This window comes from Dromaius novaehollandiae, chromosome W (assembly GCF_036370855.1).
Source record: "Dromaius novaehollandiae isolate bDroNov1 chromosome W, bDroNov1.hap1, whole genome shotgun sequence".
Classification (NCBI taxonomy): domain Eukaryota; kingdom Metazoa; phylum Chordata; class Aves; order Casuariiformes; family Dromaiidae; genus Dromaius; species Dromaius novaehollandiae.
Genome location: NC_088130.1, coordinates 21454663 through 21474324, shown reverse-complemented (window position 1 = coordinate 21474324; position 19662 = coordinate 21454663). Strand labels below are relative to the sequence as shown.

Below are 19662 nucleotides of genomic sequence, written 5' to 3'. Positions count from 1 at the left end.
TTTTTCAGAGTTATTATTAATATACCTAACATGATCATATGTCATTTGTTAAGATGTCAAAAGCCATCCACTTCAATATATGCTCCTTATAATTATTAGATCCTAAACACATCAGTCTCTTCTGCATTCTTATTATGTGTTTTGATGACATAATAACTCTTTTGACCATGTAGAAGTTACATGGTTTTTGTTGCATCTGCAAGACATGGAAAAATGACTGGTAGTTTCTGTCTGGTTAACAATGTTAACAGTCGTGTTTATTATAGCTAACAGAGGAATGATTGTTATTCCATTTATTGCCATTAGTATTGCTTCTAATAGCAACATTATTTAGCTATAATTGTTAGATAAATTCCCCAAAAAGGGCACATGAAGAAAGGAAAACAGAAACAGAATTTTACTCTGGAATATATAGAATTTGGATTCAGACCTTTGAAAAAGCTTTTGTTTAAATATTTGTACAATTTAATGTCTTCATAGAATTACTCGGCAAGCAAGTCCGAACCAGGACATTCCACCTTAGTTTTCATAAATCATGCTTCACGTTATGTGTTAGTCACTCTGACAATGCCAAAGAGGGAAAGAGGTTTCCTTGCTCATCTGAATAGTTGAGGAAAATGCTCAAAAATCCCTGAGGAGAAAAATAAGCGACCTTTCTGCTTGGAAGTTTGTTGCCGTGCTGTGTACCTAGAACTCTGAAAGCACAACGAGAAGAAAAGTGATAAAGGAAGAGAGGAAAGTGAGCAAGGAAAAAGCAAGAGCTAGTCGGAGATAATTGAGAACCTCTTACAGGGTGAAGCAAACATCCACGCTCTGAAATATTCCAGCTTTCAGTACACACTGCACAGTAGAAAACTGTGCAGTAAGCCTGCACAAAGAAATGTTATGTTTGCATAACTGCAAAAAATTGCAATTATTACATATGCATAATTGCATAGAGCAGGATTCTTCAGATTTCCTCTAGATCCTATTGCATAATTGCTGGTATTTTGAGGTCTGTAATGTGAGTGTATACTGAGTCTCAACATGGACAGCACGCTTTGCAAATAGAGGGTTTTAATTTGGGATACCAATATTTTCACGATTAATTGTCTATTTCCACTACCTTTGTGTATGTTCAAGTTCTGTCTAATGATGGTTCAGGCCCCCCTTAAAATGAAATTAATATTTTTTTTAATTTTTTTTCTCAGGAAAAGGAGGCTGAGTATCTGTATAGCATGTACAGAAGGTGAATTTAAAATACATATAAATGTAAGGAAATATATCTTGTTGCTCAGTAGAAGTTTTATCAAAGATGCACTTACCCCGCCTTAGGAATGAACACCAAAAGGCACTTTGCAGAATTGACTGTATCATGAAGACATCTTTGAATTTAAACTGTGTGTCAATGACCGACACTCTGTGAGTGTCATTAACTTCTTCCTTTAGAATATATTGTACTCTTTCAAGAAATTATAACCCACTAATGAATCATGCTTCAGTTTCAGCTTTTGTCAACAGCTTCACCCCCAACCTCACCACGGTACCTGGCTGCATATTCCTCTGGACAACTTCCTACAAATTTGATCTAACAACCTAGCTGTCCTCAGCTCCTTTTCAAATTGCTCATGGAGCCTTCTCTGCATTTCTGTCTTCAGCCTCTCTTTATGACAACAGTATGAAATCTGAATATCCAGTTCTAATGGCAGAAAATTTAATTCTTCTCTTGTAAGAGGCAGGCTAATATCTGATCGATATTTCTGCATTATAACCAGCAGCATGCATAATGGATTAAAGACCAGATAGGAAGACACAATACCTGAAAATCTCAAGACTCTACAAAGTTGTTTCTTCATTAGCCTCACGAGACAATTTGAGACCCCTCAGAGGTATTTTAAGGGTTATAAAGAGAGGAAGCAGGGCTCAGATATCCAGTTGGATGATACTTTGGCTGGTATACAGACCTTGGTTTAAGGCTTAATCAACTTCAGGATTTGGGTTTGGATTCAACAGAATCAAAATCTTACAATGCTATTTTGAAGTCTCGTGACAGTGGGAGAAAAGTTTTTGCAGTTTAACGTTTGAACCAGCGCTGCAAAAATCTGAGCTCTGTTCTGCCCAACTGTCCAATTCCTGTGTGCCTTCGGGCAAGTCTCTGAGATACCTTCCACTTTGGCACGCTGCCCCAATTTTAGTCACCTTCTACCATTTTTGTTCAGACTGTAAATTCCTTAAATCAAGGATTCTCATTACGTGTTTTCTATCACAATGGGACACTGATGCTGGCTGGAGCCTCATAAATCCAATACCTAGAAAACACACCCTCTTGAGTAGTGAAAACCTTACAAACCTGCTGTCCTTGTAAGATATTAGCTTAGTGTCATAACTGGAAAAACAGGGCCCTTTGGGCTTAGAGTCCAAGGTAGAAGCAGAGATAGTGTACAAGTGACTACACAACCAGAGATTTTATCCTCTTTATTCACCTAAAATTATGAAGAGGACTTAAATTTGAAGGTCCCAATTCAGAATACTCCTAATTTAAAATTAAGTATTTCATCACTGTTGTTAGCTAAGCCAAGGAACAGCATTTCTGTCTTACAAATATCACTTAAACTGTATTTATTTGAAAAGAAACAGCAAAAGTGAAAAAAAAGAATAACTTAAGGGTTATCAATTTGTTAAGCGTAAGCCTTGGGAAAGGAAAGGCTATATCTTAATTGATTAGGTTTTAAAAACTTGGCCATTTTTAAGTCATTATAAAGACTCATCAGACCATGTTCCCTTTAAAAATCCTTATCTACTGAAAGTCTGTGTCAGAAATGTTATTAATGTTAGAAGAGCAATTATTTCCTCTACAGCTGATCAAGCCACATTAGCTCGCCACAAAGGGTGAAAATATTCATTTAAGGAGTCAGTATCTCCAAATTCTTCAGATTGGTACTAACCAAAATTATAAAATAAGAGGAGGAAGTTGGCAGGAAAAGCAATACCTTGCAGCTAGCAAGAAGATAGACTTGTCACTTCACCAAGTAGATCAATAAAACCTATCTGATACATCCAAAAGATAAAATACTCTTTGAAAGGTGGCAGAGGAGCAAAGAGAAAAATTATTAAACAGCAGAAAAGAAATCCTCTACTTTTGCATCCAAAAGATAATAACTGCATTTTTTCAATATTTTTCATCTGTAAATGATGAATCTTCTTTACAAGACAGAATTACACCTATCTCCACTCTACAACTGAAGGAACAGTCTACAAAAGGTTAATCAACTCACACAAGTTTGAGCGGAGGAATAGACTTTGCGTCATCTGATTCTGTATCAGCTCACCTATACTCTTGATCCTATACAATTTTAGCTGTATAATGGCCTGAGACCATTGACCTTAAGAACACAATGAAATTCTTAAGGAATATGTTTCAGAACAGGTTTCACCCTGCTCTTAAATATCTTGAGAATCCCATGACCAGAGCCCCTAACACTATAACTTGGTCCCAAGAAGGAGTTAGACCTGAGATAGTAAGGACAAAAATTAGATGTTCAGTCTAGAGCTTCGCTCAAAAAATTAGCTCAAGTACTCTGTTATTATATTTTCTGATTTGTTTTGCCCAGCTGTACTTTCACGGCCATTCCTTCTTTAATCCTCACCTAGCTAGCCTGGAGACACACAGGATGCAATTCCCATGGAGAACGACTACATCTATATTGTGCATTTATGGGAGTGTTACTGGAGTATCACTGCTAAAAATTTGAATGAAGTACCTTACAGGAAAGAAAAAAAAGAAAGGATTTCAACACTGTACAAAAGCACTCAGTGCTGTATCAGCCAATTTTAAGGAATCAAACCCAGCATATCTGGCATCCTGAATACCAGCTCATTGCAACAGAAACTCTCTTATCATTGAGCATCCTGCACAGATGGCCTCAATGCTGACTAAAACCTCTGGACAGTACTAGAACATAAGTGAAAAGGGGCAGTTTGTCAGGGAGGGGATATGAATTACCAGGGAAAAGTTGAGCTGTTCGAAAAGTCTAACAGGAGCTGGGATTAGCTGAAGTCTGCAGCAATACTGCAAGACCCTGATCTTTTGGAGCAAGAGGGAATCAACAGGGAGCCAGTAAGAGGACTGTTCCTGAGATCAGGGACTCGAGTGTTGATGACTGGAAAAATGAAGATTGGGGCAGGCTAGCTGTAAACATCAGCCCTATTGCTACAATAATCCCAAGGGGAGATGTTGCCGAAGAGCCCCTTAGGCTGAGATTCGACTGACTTTTTTCTTCATTGCCCAAAGGACCAGACAAACTCTCAATACACATAAGCAAAGCCAGTAAAGCTATGAAATATTCCACAAAGCTTCTGTGGACTAGTGACCATAAGTGCTATCCCACAATCACACAGTGATGATTGATCGCTAGATCACTGTAGTTACTGGTTATCTAGCTTAGTACCTAATTTACAGCCACATTTTAGATGCTTAGAAAGGCAGTTTGCCATTCTGCATATGGCCAAAGGGGGAAGCTGTGTTTCTGGGAGCGTGCAGAAATTAAAGCCTGCATTAACTTAGGCAGAACTGATCTTCTAAAAGTCCGACCAACCACATATAAAACACAAAGAGTTAATTTAAGAGGACCTAAAACACCCTAAATATACAGGAAATCTGGGTGTCGAGATGAGGTAAACTAGATTCCACAAGAGGCATTCTCATCTTTGGGGTTTCCAGTGTTTCCTGTCCTCTCTGTCTTAAATGGCTACATTTAAATATTTCATCCAACCAGTTTCAGTGGGAAATTACAAGTCTCTTCCATTCAACAACATATGCAGCATGATTTCCTTTGGCATAGACTAAGGACTACATTCAAGCCTTCTGTAATCTTTAGAAACACTTCAACAGATTTGAACTGACTTCAGTATGCTCCTACATTAGGCTCTGTATCAATATAATATATGAAATTTCTGTTTCCTTAATACATTTAATGCTATTTCTTAAGTTAATGATATTCTTTGTTCCCATGTTTAACAACCACTCAGATTTACCCCAGAGAGTTATTTGCTATGAAAAAAGCCTTTACTCTAAACCTTCCAAACTTGATGGGCTTAGATCTCAACCTAAGAAATTAGTACATAGCATTGTATAACTAATAAACGCCTAGATATTAATATGCTTCTGTAGGCAGAAAAAGACAAGTCGATACAACGAAGATGAGTAGAAATAAAATTTTATGACTGCACGTTAAAACACCTTCCATACGAACAATGCCAAAGAGGGAAGCTAACTTGGGGCACTTGCTACAGTGCAGCTGGCCCTGAAATTAAATTAGAGTTAGTTTGTACTTAAGCAATACTTTTTCTTTTAAGCTGATCAGTCTTATCCAAGAGTATTAAGAATGGCATTTCCAATAGCCAAACAAAACTAGAGTAGGATTTCAAGTAAGAAAACATCAACATGCAATGGAAAGTCAATGACTTACCTAATAAACTCACACAAACCCTTCTCTACCTCCCCTACATACACTGATTGGTTTTGCAGTTTCTTTTTTCTCTCCTGTGCACAGAGACTGCACTAAGATATAATTCAGTCTCCTCCATTCCAAACTTTTTGGAGAAGCCAAATGGTGAGAGAAAAAAGAAAAGTTTGAGACTTTATTGAGAACACATTAAGACTCTTTCTGAAATGCATTTTTTTCAGTTATTGAGAATGGTATATGTAAAAAAACCTTAGAAAGCTATCCCCAGGTCAATTTGCTGATCTGTGACATTCCTAATCCCTGGTTCTCCTTATCTCATTTAGTCATGGAAATGAATACCAATTATTTGTCCCACAAGTTTAGGTCACTTTCTTGCCACTAAGTCAAGAAATCCCCCTTTATTGAAATAAAACATTTTCAGCACTCTTTTATTATAAAAGAGTAAAGAAAAGATCAATGACAGCAATCAAGGAATGCCAAATCTATGCACTGGAATGCAGGAGCTGCTTGACCCTGACTATGTACTCTGTTCTGGGCAGCACTAATGGGAATACTTAGTCCTCTGGTTCCCTGGATAACCTGCACATGATAAGCCTATTTCATATCCTGCATACACGTTTTAAAACTCTGATTGACAATTCTGGGACTTGAAGGGAAAAGTGTGTATGGGGTGGGGGTTAGAGAAATGTGATTTCTCTACTTTAGACTAAAAATATTTCCAATATTTTACAGTCTCCCCAAGGAAGCCAGAATTGACTGACTGATATTGAATCATAGGACATCACGTTATATCTACTCTACTTGTGCTGAGTTGTGCTGTTTTGTATGCAAATAGCGAAGCTCTGGGATGCACTTGCAAGAAGGACCCCAGAACTCAAAAGCGCGTGCTCGGACCTCCTGGGTTTCTCCCAGAGATGGGAACCCAGAACTTTTGTGAGGACTTTGGCAGCTCGCTGGGAGCACTTGTAAATGGACGATCCTTGCCAAACCACATTTGCTTTCTCAGAAACATTCAACAGTCTCAGTTTCAGCGATCCGAGAAACAGCTCATCCACCTCGCAAGAGCACACAGAAATGTTAGCTACACAAGCAGCTCCCTCGATTCTTGTGTGACTGAGGATGGAGTGAAGGACAGAAAGAGAATAATTTAATTGCTTCTGCCTTAATAAGAAAGTAATGACTACAAGGAGAAGAACAGGCTGGGTGGTGATAGCTTCAGGTATTCAAGAGAGGAACAAAAGCAGAACAAGCTGTCTGGCCTCTGAGCCTCTGCTTGCTTCATAGGGTACAGAGATTTGAAGGAACAGAGCAAAGGCACAATGAAGGGCCCACATGATGGAGAACAAGTAGGAAGGAAAAAGGCATTTACCTTGTCCACGGTCCTGCAAGACAAGCATTTTGTCTAAGATCAAATCCTTTTGCAATGTGAAAGAAGAAATCAGGAATAACAAAACATTTAAATTAAATTAAAATTGCCAAAACAGCAGGAGATCCATAACAAAACTGCATGGTTTGAAAACTGCTGCAGCAACAGTCTGAACTGTTGCGATGAAAGGAAACTGCACTCTTTCCTGATCCCTAGTACATGAGATATCACAGTGCTGTCTGTTGTATGACAAAGTCAAGATTCTCTGTCTTCAGTGGCTAATTTTCTATTATTTCTACCACTCTTTGCTTCTAACAGAAGTTATTTTAATTGGTATGGTATTTACCCAGGCCCAAATGATAACCACAGAAACATTTTAATCTTGGTAGGCTCATCCATGTGACACAGGAACTTGATGTGCTGGAAGTAAAGCTGTGTATAAAAGCTAATATTTAATAAAATTCTATGAGCTACAAATAGGATATTAATACTTTATGCACCTCTAAGAAAATGCAAACAAGAAATTAAAAACTGGTTTATATTCAAGAAGGAATAAAAAGCTGGTAGTGCTGGCAGAGAATAAGCTGCCATAAGATTTAACAAAAATCTATTCCAAGCCTAAGTGTTCCAACTGATTGCCATAGTCTTGCATCAAAAAGCTTTATGTGGCAATAAAGCGCTAAAGCAGACAGGTTATTATTATTATTATAAATATCCAAATCAGCTGCTAGACAGCAATAGAGAGCTCAGAGAACTGAAATAACAATGGCATTTAAAACTTATGAAAGGGTTTACTTTCCAGAGAATCCCAAAACACTTTATCAACTTAGGGATAATTTTATTCATTACAGGAATGAAAGCACCTCTAAGAGAACTAAAAATACCCTTCAAAATTAGTAACGAAGAACACTGAATCATAAGCAATTTCTCTCTATGTTCTATTGCTATAAATATCAGCATGGTTAGTTCTGAATAGTTTGACTTACACTGTTGTAAATATCGTAAACTCCACTTAATCATGAAATATATAATGAGGAAAAACACTTAATTAGTATATCTCCCTCAGAAATTATTTACCTAATGAGAGGCAATAGCAACGAATGCTGCTTAATGGGAACAAAATTAGCATATATTCCATGTAATGGGACATACTCAGTCATTACTAAGGATTTCTGTGGTGGTTAACCAGGTGTTCAATAGCCAGAAAATTTTAAGTTTCAGTCTATTGATACAGAAGTTGCCGAAAGAGACAGAGATTAAGTGAAGAGAATGTCATTTCTGTTCTTGCATTTCAACTCAAGTATAGTATTTAATGTCAGCTGTCTCCCTAATTCTAAATTCAGGGACATGAGAACTGAATGTTAGGAAGTATTTGTAATTTCTTCCATTTGGGCAAACATTTACTGAATTCCTACAGGCAATTATAGCACTTACTTGTACAACCATAGAAACTGCACATGTAAATGGAACATGGGTCCCAAGTCTTTACAGATGATTATTCTCAAAATCTCTTCTAAATGTAAAAGCCACTTCATCAGGACTCCAGGATGTCTAATTAGATTTCCCAATTACCAAGATACGAATGTACCCCAAACCAGCTGTAACTTAAAAAAAAAAAAAAAAAGGCAAGCATGTTGTCTTACTCTCTTTCTTTCTCTGTCTGCAGCTGTCCTGTGAACAGCTCACAGCTGAGTGGTACAATCGTTCATTTACAGGACTGTGACATGAAACAACGTGATGGGGTCACTGGTTCATCAGGCGAGGGAATAGAGACAAACAAGGCAATCACACTTCTAAAACAACAGGATACTGGAGTCCTAACTGCCAGCTGGAGGTGAGACATGGTCTGGTGAACTAGTATTATTTTAGGATATGAAGAGAGTCTATACCCAAAATGCATTTTTAAAATTCACTTCTGCAGAATCTTACCCCATTTTCTGTTTGTGTTACGTTTTCTCAGCAAGAGAAAGATCTAAGAAAATCGCATTGGAAGAACAGCCAAGATGAACCCAAACGTATCTGCTCCTACTTCTACCCCTCACAGGGAGCTCAGGATGGTTTTCTAAAGGCTAGATGGAGTCACCAATGTTCAAAGTATCCTTACGCTGCACTGTCGTCTGTATGGCTGCATCTGCACTGCACAGCAACTGCAGTCTCAGCAGCCATTTGGTCCTCTCAAGGCCAAATCCTCATTCACATTGTCATGGCACTGGAGCACACCAGGCATGCTGGGGAAATGGTGACCCAGTTGGACTGCCAGGGGAAATATGAAGGTCCATATAGACCTCAGGCACTCTGGACAGTCTGATACCCAGGAAAGTCCTTGCCAGAAGCAATCCAAGTTCACCAAGCCACACCCTATGACAGAGCTGGCTCGTGGCCCCACAGATCCCACACAACTTGGGCAGCCATTCATCTGTGAGCCCACAGAAACACATTTCAGAGCCATTTAGGCTGTCCTAGTGTAATACAATAGCAAGAATAATAGGCCCATGGGACATTATGGTCCTACTTCCTTTGCCCCCCAGCCCACCTATCCACTTAATGGCCCATAGCAACATGTTCACATCTACAACGGACTACCCTCTCAGTCAGATCTGCTGTCTGCCAATCTCAGTCACCCAAAGTCCACTTCCCAGTAAGAACTGGGCAGCGAGGCTGACACTCTTGTGTGAGATGGCTTTTCAGGGCCAGAGGGTTGGCCTGCATGGTATCTGCTGGATGAAGGCAGGCAGAGAGGGAGGAAGGGAGGGGGCAGGCTTGGCACTGGCCTCATACTGAGAATCTCTCTCTATCCGTTTCACAACCATCACTGTACGCCAGGAACTGGGCCAGTTGAATCCTTGCCTAATACAATTTGCTACTAAAGCAGGACACTCACCCATCCTTGTCCAGGGACATCTCCAAAGCATTCACATAGCAGTCAAGATAGAGAGAAAGAAAGAGAGGGAGAGAGAATCCTGAGCATCTCTCCCTGCATTTTTCCAACAAATATCTCTGCATGAAGGAGCTACAGGTTCCCTTTATCCTGAAAATAATTTGAATAATGTTCCCTCTTGAATCAGGATGGGTTCAGAGTGCATATGGCAATGGCTCACTGCCAGGTGTATGTCTGAGGAAAGTCCACACCAAACCTGCATCGAAGGATTCCAAAAGCCAGATCCCACATAACTTCAGTTCTGCAAAAATGAAGGATGGGGACAAACTTCAGGAGAGGTTAAGAGCACTTGTGGGGCTGCTGTGTGTCACCTAGGAAAGGCAGCTGCTTGGACACACAACCCTCATATTATCAATTTAGACGCCAAATTAGGTTATATAGTAAGACAGGAAACAGTCTCCTCTGTCTCTTGTGACTTCTAAATGATGGCAGGATGTTGAGGCATCCTGTTCTTTGCTCAGAACCCCTGAAAATGGGAAAAGAAATTTTACTTTTGTCCTGCACAGTAATAATACACTTTTTCCTGATATAGAACAAGCGTGTATCCCTTTTACAGGTGTTTTGTCTCCTGACAAGGTGCTCTGGAGAACAATCTAAGTTGCCAGACTGTTGATCCCTGAAACACTTTACTATCACACTTGCAGCGCAGTGGCTTAGGCCATCTTTCTGGGGCCTGCTGAGTGCAGCCGACTCCCAAGCAAGCATGTCTTCCATGGGAGAGGGCATCTGGCTAATAGGGAGAGGCAGGGAAGGGTCCGAGTCCATGGTCCCACATCTCCTTCCTCTTTTGCCACAAGGTGCTGGTGGACTTGTGGCACAAGTCAGTCAGTATTCTACACAGAGGAGCCAAAAGCAGAAGAGTTGGGGCAGACAAGTTGGGGAAGAAACACACATTAGATAGACTTAGCCAAGGCCCTGTGGGAGAGACATTTTCTAAGAGTACCCTGCAGTGTGCCATAAAGTCTGCATGGATTAGCCTTGAGGGTATGGATGTAAACAAGGTGGTTTTCCACTGAGCTGGTCCTATGGGAGCAGCACATACGTAGATGTTATTGCTGCAAACGCCAAAACTTACTACATCCCTTTGGCACTGGAGTCCATTAACAACTCCCCTACCAACAGACCTTATACTTCCTTTCTTTACTTGTAGTTTAAGTGTGTAGCTGACAAAATTAAATAGAGCAGGAGCAGTACCCCAAACCTTATCCAAGGACAGATGTAGAAGACAGTGGATAGAAAAGACGAATGCACAATGGAATAAACAAGTAAATGAACTAGAAGAACGATTTGCATTGTTCTTTCTCTCTAGTACAATTTATATTACCTGGAGTAGTCACACAGAATACAAATAGCCTTTTTTATACTCCGGCCTTCACATCTCCAGGGATCTTCTGCCTGCCCCGCCCTGCCTTCTCCAGCTACGTTGTCCACAAAAATTGCTTTGGGAATCCTTTCTAATTCAACTACTCCATGAAAAGGGTATCAGAAATCAAAGGCTGAGAATTTCAGAAGAGTTTATATTTCTGGATGGGCACTTTTCCAAGAATGCCTCAGAGCAAATTTGCTGGAGGAGGAGAAAAGAATAAGAAAAGTGAGGAGAAAAAAACAAGTGTATTATACAGCATTCATGCTGTCATCCTACAATGCTGCTTGCAGTACATCTGCTGGCTTATCAGCAGCAAGTTTGCAAAGCAAGGAAAGTGCACATTAAGGAAATCTTGCCAAAATAGCAATTTGGATCTGATTTCAAGTTCTAACTCTTACAGGCAAGGAAACTGCCAGATTCTGATATTACAAGGTAAAAGGCATACACAATCATTTGCAATCCACAGGATTGCAATAGGATAGACAAAATTCTTAAAAGATAAAAATGTATCTGTTTAATTACAAATCTCCTAATATTATTGGTTCTAATTAGACCTTAGCTGTATAGCTGTAGTAATATCTTTTCTACTGATAATTATCCTGAAGAGAAAGCAACATAATTCTTATGAGGAAGGCAGAAAGAATGGAAGGTATTTCTGTAAGGTGCAAGAGTGGGTGTATTCCTGGCTCCACAAGCGTAAGTACAATCCTGAGCACAACACTGAGCCCCTTTGGCCCCAGTTCCTTCATTGTTAATGTTATCTATCTTTACGGCATTGCTGTAGGCTTCTTAACATTTGAAATACAGCATGAAATCTCAGGATGGGAGGCAAGGTACTAGTACCAAGATATTAGAAATGCTTATTCATTTTCCTATCATAAAACATTGATGCTACACATTGTAATAGTCTAGCATCCCATGTAAAACTGACCTACCATGAACCCAGGAAGATTCTGTACTTTTCTGGGTTAGTTCACAAAGTTTCATCCTTCAAAGCTATATTTTGGATTTTGGCTTCTAATAAACTTGAAAACATACAGAGTTTTGCCTCATTTGAGCCTAAGACCTCACCTGGGAAATCCAATGTGAATGTGACATGCACTGGAGTACTTCCATATTTAAGGCACAGCAAAAGACAGAGTGAAAGAAGACTGAAACATATTATGATCTTACTGCAATAGCACGAGAGAAAGGCAGAAAGGAAAAACAAGATTTCTACACTTTTAAAGATTTAATATTGCTGATTTCTCCTCAATAAGCAGAAGAACAGTTCTAGCTAGAAGCTTCCAGAAAGAAGAGAATCACGTAAGTCATGTCTGCATCCCACAGCGGAGCAAAGCATAAGTGACAGAGTGAGTGAAAGCCACGCTGGCTTCAGAAGTCAACGCAGGATAGCTGCTGTAGCATAGTTTTTTCCTCAAGCTGCAAGACCCCTTAGCTTGGGCACAGTGCCATGCTAACACAGCTGAATAGGAACAAGGTATTACATCCAAGACATTACATGCTTTCAGGAACAAGGTATTATATCCAAAGAGCACTGCGCTGCACTTTGTGATCTTTATGCGCACTTGAGATCTTTATAGCCAACAAAGGGGTTTGTAGCAGTGAGAAGAAAGGAAGCTTCACACAGTGCATTGAATGTTTTTATTATGAAATGCTGTTGCACTGGAAAGGATGGAGCAGAGCCTCACAAAAGTGGAAACGTACAGTACCCAGAGGAAAAGATGCCTTCCTTTTCCTGATTCATCTAAGCTTTTCTTCTCTTGTGGATTCAATAAAGAGACTCTGTTGAAAAGCAAAGACAAAGAAATCATTGTGGGAGATAAGATACTTTAAAAATCTCAAGTGAGCAGGAGGGGCAGCCTGCTACCTGCTGAGCCACAGTAGGGAAGCCTTCATCCTAGATCAAAGCCAGCTCTCAGACAGGCTTTTTTTTTTCTTTTTTTTTCCTCCCAGGCAGCAGTGTGAGCCACTGAGCACGCTTATTCTAAATGAACGGTAGCAACAAGGAATCCAAGTCCCATCCAGACAGAAGTGGAAGCAGTATTAAGCAGAGACAGCTTTAATAAAAGTTCATGAATTCTGAAGATTCATTTAGAGATGACTTAGCAAACGGATACTTTCTCAGGAGATGCAGGAAGGGATACTCTCTTGTGCCTTGTGTAGCGCACCAGTGCTAAACAGGGCATTGATGTAAGCAGGACTTGTCCTCTACAACTCTAGAGCTTGCTTTCTTTAAAGTCTCTGGTGCAGTTTAGCCGAAGAATAATAAACAACACTGTAGCATATATATGTATACTATATTAACTATTTAATATACAAATGCAGTCCTAGACACAGGAAATTTAATTGTCCTGCAGGCATGGGGGTTGTAATTATTAGTGTTATTCAGTTGGTGGGATTTTATAAAGTTTCAAGTCTGTGAATCTGTATATAAAAAAGAATACACAACTTTTAAAAGTGTGTATTGTTAATTTTTATGTATCTATATTTCAGTATCCTGTTTTTTCCTTGTTATAAATGTGATTTAGAGGCAAAATCCTTGTGTAGACAGCAGAAACAATTTTTTATACGTGTGACTCTTCACACGTTTTAGTTCCAGCTTTTTCAAAGCTCTGAGAAGCTTATGACAGCTGTCACTTTTTTAATATCAAGTACTAAGGAAATATTTCCCCCTTCTTGTTTAGAAGTTCTTCTTACAAAATTTAAAAAACCCTGTTTGTTTAGCGGTGCCAAGAAGCAGCATTATTCAGTCCTGATGCAGAAGCAGACATTCAATATGCAAAAATGTTGATTTCTGTTCCAGCATGGCTCTGCAAGGCTACAAATTTTGAAAAGATGATTCCATTCTCCTAGAACTCAGAAATGCAATACAGAACAACTTGCAGGGAGTTTTTTAGAAGATTTCTAGACATTCTGAGCCATTTTCTTCACAGTAACGGTATAGGAGCTAAACTATCTGCTTGTGGAGTCACAGAAATAGAAAATGCCTCTCCTATTATTTTACATTTGTGTATAGCTCCCCAAAGAGATCTGTCACCTACTTCTTCTGTATGATTTGCAATATCTGTAGGCTACAGGATAGCATGAGGTAGTCTATAGATTCCAGTGGTGGACCAGAAAGCCATGATACCAGTTATCTGCACACTCATTCATATGACACACTCCAGATAGGAAAGACAGAAATTAGAACCAGATTTGATTTGGAATCTAACCTTACGCAGTTTTCAGGGTCATCTCTGACCAGAACAGGTAGCAGATGTTTTCAGAACATCCGTAGGCGTTTTGATTGCTGCACTGGTAGAACTTCAGCTCACCGGCAAAAGGCCCCCAGCCTGAGGTGGGAGACGGGGGATTTCACGCACAAAGAACCTTGACAGTTCGGTACCTCAGCACATCAATGTGGCTGCTACGCATGCTTATAAACCTCACAGATTAAGAATCCACAGGACATATTTATGTGAGTTATTTTTTCCCCATGCACCCATAGAGCAGCCAGGAACCTAAATGAAATAGTGTATTATTTGTGTTTTGTTAGAACAAAACAGCAAAAGTAATTAATGATATGAAAAGTTTCAATGAAGGAAAAAAACACAGCTAAGTTTAGGTGTTTTTAATACCTTTCAGAGGTATTTTTAATTAAAAACATAAAAGCCTTTGTTTTTTAAGCCGACGGTCAAAAAACATCAAATGGTACAAAACTGAACTGTAGCTCAAAATTTGTATCTACATGTGAACATGGCAGCTTGGGCACTTCTAAATATAGATTGACTTTTTTGGCCAGTGTGATGAAAGAAACACCAGAGTTTTGTACATCAAAACTCTTAGAAGCAAACTAACTGCTGAAAACCTACCTTTGTGCAGCAAATAACTCTTACATTATATTCAGAAATGCCCCTCCTTGTGTCCTTGCAGACAGCTAGACATTTAACCACGGTGTGTATTCAGGCATATACAGAGCCATGCAAAATGCAGGCATGCAATAATGAATGCTTATCTTTACATAGGCTTAACTTGGAGAGGAAGCTTGGCTTAGTGACAGAAGTCCTCAAGACAGCATCAAATTTTGAGTCAGTACTAATTTTTGCAATAGTCTATGTAGACATTTGTGGTGCCTATGAACCTGACCATCATCTGCATGTACGGGGGACAGCAATACTATTTTTTTCTGCCTGTTAGCTGCATCAAGTGGCATCGCAGAACCTGGCAGAAATGGAGTGGATCTGACAGGCTGACTATTTTTATAAAATCTGTATCCCTGACATCAGCCTAAACAACCAGCTAGGGTTTGCGTTATTTTTGCAGTTATTTTTTTTTTTTCTCCACATGGTAGACATAGGTTGCTTTCCTGATCGTGTCTGGGTCTCATCAGCAGGGAGCAACCCTTATCACCATCTGCAGAGTTCTTGGATGTCTTCCTGCAAAGTCAACACCACTCCAATCAGGAACAGCGATTGCCAGAATGATCACAATCCCTAGACTACCATGGAACCACAGAAAAGAAATCTGGGGGAAAGAAATATTCAAAGATATCAACAAGCATATGGTATAAATACCACAAAACTCCTACAGAAACGCTTAATTTCACTTTGCCAAAGCCGCCTACAAAACAACCACATAGTCCATCCTACCTCTCTGACTCGTATCTTAGATCTGCTTAGGCAAAGAAAGAGTAGGACTTCTGAAGCAGAGTAGTTTCCCTGAAGAACACTGCCACATTGTTATATAAATACCAACAGACTCATTAGTCACAAAATAAAAGAGTTTGAGTCCAATGAAGAGTCAGCAAGGAATCAGTGGTCCTCATGTGGACTGGCTCTGTTTCCTAGTGAGAAAAAAATCTTCCACTCATGCCGCACTGAGAAAGTGGACAAAGCAGTACATTGACTAGAAGTAGTCTATAATTACTATAAAATTTTACCAGAAATGGTACTGCAGATTGGTAAGAAGAGCATACAATGACTTTCAGGTTCTATTCCTCATGTCATCTAAGAGAAAATATATATCCAATACATGGCAGACAGCTGGGTAGGAAAGATTGCTTCCCCCGCACTGTCTATCATTCTGTATGTTCCATATTATTCTCCTGAGCTGTATTCACAGATCTCTGAATAAGCTAATTCTGCAAAAATATTCACAATAGATAAGGTCCTGTGTAGCCTTCTGACTTGCCAATTGCACTTAGAACCCTATATAGAAAAAGATTTCTGAAAAAAGAAATATTCAGAATCTGTATGTCTTTCTTTGACATTGCTATATGCTACTGCACACTAGTTCACTAAACAGGGTGATAGCTATGGAAATGCCTTCAAGACAAACAGTTTAAAGTAATGGAATTAATAATAAGCTCATCACACGCGGAAGTCAGAAGATCCAAGAATCTGTATTTGCATGTGGTAATACATACATGGATGATCTGTGTTCAACAGTCTCAAGACAATCTAAGTACCTACTGGACTACAAGAGAGAGAAATTTAACAAAAAATATAGGAATATTGAGGAAAAGTGGAATATTTTATTTCCTTTCCAATAGTTTCAATATTTTTGAATATCTTTCCTGGCTATATGTATGTACTGTACCTCCTCGTGCAGAGAAAAACGAAAAAAAAAAAATCAACAAAATCAACCATCATCCTTTTGAAAGCAGGATCTGTCCCTTAGGATGAGAACACAGACTGCTTTGGACAATAGAGACATAATTCAACTGGAGTCTTTGAACATTTTCTGTAATTCAAATAAAACAAATAAAAATAGGATCCTTAAAGGCCAAACTCCATCTCCGGGTAAATAAGTCTGAATATCTCCAAAACAGCATTTTGTTGAAATACTAAGAGATACCTAAATTACAGCAGCACTCGTAAGAATCTGCCCCCCCCCCAAAAAAAATCAAGAAACTGTGAAGATAAAGTATGAGAAAGAATAAAATGAGAATATGGAAATTATACTCAAGTGATTTAAAAAATTAGAAAAGAGATTTATAAAGTAATAACCTTCCACTGTTAATGTACAGTAAGAGTGACCCAAATTCTGTTTCATTATCTAATGCCTAATTTTATGCCTGAAAGGAGGCTGACACTGGAAAGAAAATTAGACTCTGCAAACCAAATACTTTAACTACTTTTACTGCATTCTTTATTCATATTTAGTTAGGTAGAGGCAGGACTGCAGCCCATAATCTTAATTTGCATCAGTTGCCAGAAATTCATTCTGCCTGCTCTTTGTGGTCTCTTTCACACAATGCATTGCATCTGTTCAATATTAATAATCAAATTAACAGCCTTTCACCCATGTAAACAAAAATTTTTATTCTTCCGTCCAGGTCAGGGCTGGAGCCAAGACAGTTCACTTGCTGACTCAGGGGATACCTAGGGATATACCTAACCCTTGGCATAAGCCATACTGCTCAGAAATAAAGCTCTGTATATTCTTTACCTATACTGCATAAGTTTTCAGGGGCACTGAACTCCTCATCTTGAGTTATAGGGAAGAGGAAACCCAACAAAACCACAAACATTCGTGTGCATGACAGTGAGTCTTACATGGCACAGACAAATGTGACCATATTTGGTAGCAAAACAGAAATGAAATGCAGAGTCTGAGAGCTCTGGGAGCACATTCCCACGGAGTCTAGATATCCTACTGCCATTGGCAGTGTCACAGGCTAGCGATACGGTACTTATTTGTTGAGCACTGGAAGTGACCGGCACTGAAAGTGCATTTCAAATACAACACTTTACATACACGTTGGACTATTTAAAAAGTAGTTTTAAATCGTCAGCACAGCTGTAGGTTCATTCCGTGTTCTGTGCTGACTACAAGCACCACACTTCCTGGAGGAAAAAGGCATCGTAAGGGCAGCCATGCTGCCCCAAGACAACACCGCTGCAGAACATCCATAGGAAAAAAATTCACAGAAAAAACAAACTTAAGAACATTATTATGTAGACAAGTCACTGATGGAGGGAAGGATAAACTGAACCTTCCTAAATCTGTGAAAATGAATTCACTTCGTCTTTGCATTGTATCTCTCGGCGTGGGGTATGGACCAGTCATGATCACAACTACAAAAACACCACACACCTTCCACATAAACATTCTAGGGAAAGTCAGCATCACTTGGGCATAGGGATTCCCGTAATTAGCAGGATGCCAAAACAGGAAAGAGTTGTCTATAATAACCTCTATAGTATATGCCAGGTTGAAACTTTTGTTGAAAACAAGTTCTATGAACAAGGCATCTTTTGGTTAAAAAGTTTCAAATCTGAATAGTCCATCACCTTTAGCAGCAGGGATACAGTAAAACTTCTTCACAGGTTTTCTATGTATAAAGAGGCATTTGCAGAGAGGAGGGGAAGAACTCTGCTGTTCAGTAGCCCCATGTTTCTGAGAGTAAATTAAATGGAAAAATTAACTGCAGAAGCTTAAGATACATAACATTGCTAATGCTTAACAGCTACAATGAGCTACAAATTTTCACGGTGTTCATCCACAGTGGGTCTGGCTTATCATTTCAAAGTCTTTTATTATCCCCTACACACAGGGGATCCCACCAACTTCCCTGGAATGAGAATCCTCATCACACTAACTCCAAAATATAATTTCCCTGACACCAGCTGGTTCCTCGCTTATGTGAAAACCTCTAAAATACAGATTTTACAGGGATGGAACAGAACAGCACACTGAATTCTTGAATGAATTGAGTGTGTTGAGCTCTAAAACAGCAAACTGCAATTTAGGTAGGAAGCAGTCACTTTCGTTCTGTGTTTATGCTACCGTAACAGCAGACTCCACTTTGCAGAATATGCTACCAAAAAAACAAACAGCAGCAGAAACAAAAATGACCATTCTACAAAGAACCACTTGTTTTGTTAACTTTTCACAGTGCCTGTAAAAGTATATGAACTGACAGCTCTCTAGTGTACAACCTTTTTGTGCTGTCCTGGCATCCGTTTTATATATTCCTAGGTCTACAGTATTAAAATGTGACGTGTTCAAACTTCAGTCACATAGCTGTGCAATGTATTTTTACCAGATTTCCTGTATGAACTATGAGCCCTACCACTTCATCCTGAACAATTCAAGACCTCAGCATGTACTTCTGAGTGTGTGCCACTAAATTTACTTACCTCTGATTTGAATGTAGTGGAAAATCAGTATTTGGGTGGTCCCTTCTCATTGGGCCTTGTGGTCTCTGGGTGGTCAACTCTGGGCCAGATTTCTCACCTACGATGAAAACTCTGATCTGATCCAAAAAAAACAGAGAAGACAGAAGTCATATGAAGGGGATGCTGATGTGTACAATTTGCTCAAAATTTATGTCTTGTAAAAATATTCTTTCCTAATACTTAAAACTACTAAACATACTTCTAATATTTTTCCACTGTTCATATAAGTACCTTTTGTTCACTTACAAACAGTGACACAAAAATGAATTTTATGTAGCAAAGACAAACCCAGTACCGTTGCATTTCACTCATACTGGAGAATTTCAAAAACAAACAAAAAAACCCCCACTCTATTACAGGAAACAATGTATTGGCCAGGCTGC

General features: G+C 39.2%; 1 long non-coding RNA gene across 2 annotated transcripts in view; it reads right to left on the bottom strand.

Moving 5' to 3' along the window:
* LOC135324227 (uncharacterized) overlaps positions 1–19447 on the bottom strand; it is a 155463-nt gene extending 136016 nt beyond the window's left edge. For both annotated transcript variants that reach the window (XR_010385582.1, XR_010385583.1), the window contains exon 1: positions 19241–19447. This is a non-coding gene — a long non-coding RNA (uncharacterized LOC135324227). The remainder of the gene's footprint in view (positions 1–19240) is intronic.
* Positions 19448–19662: the final 215 nt, after the last annotated feature.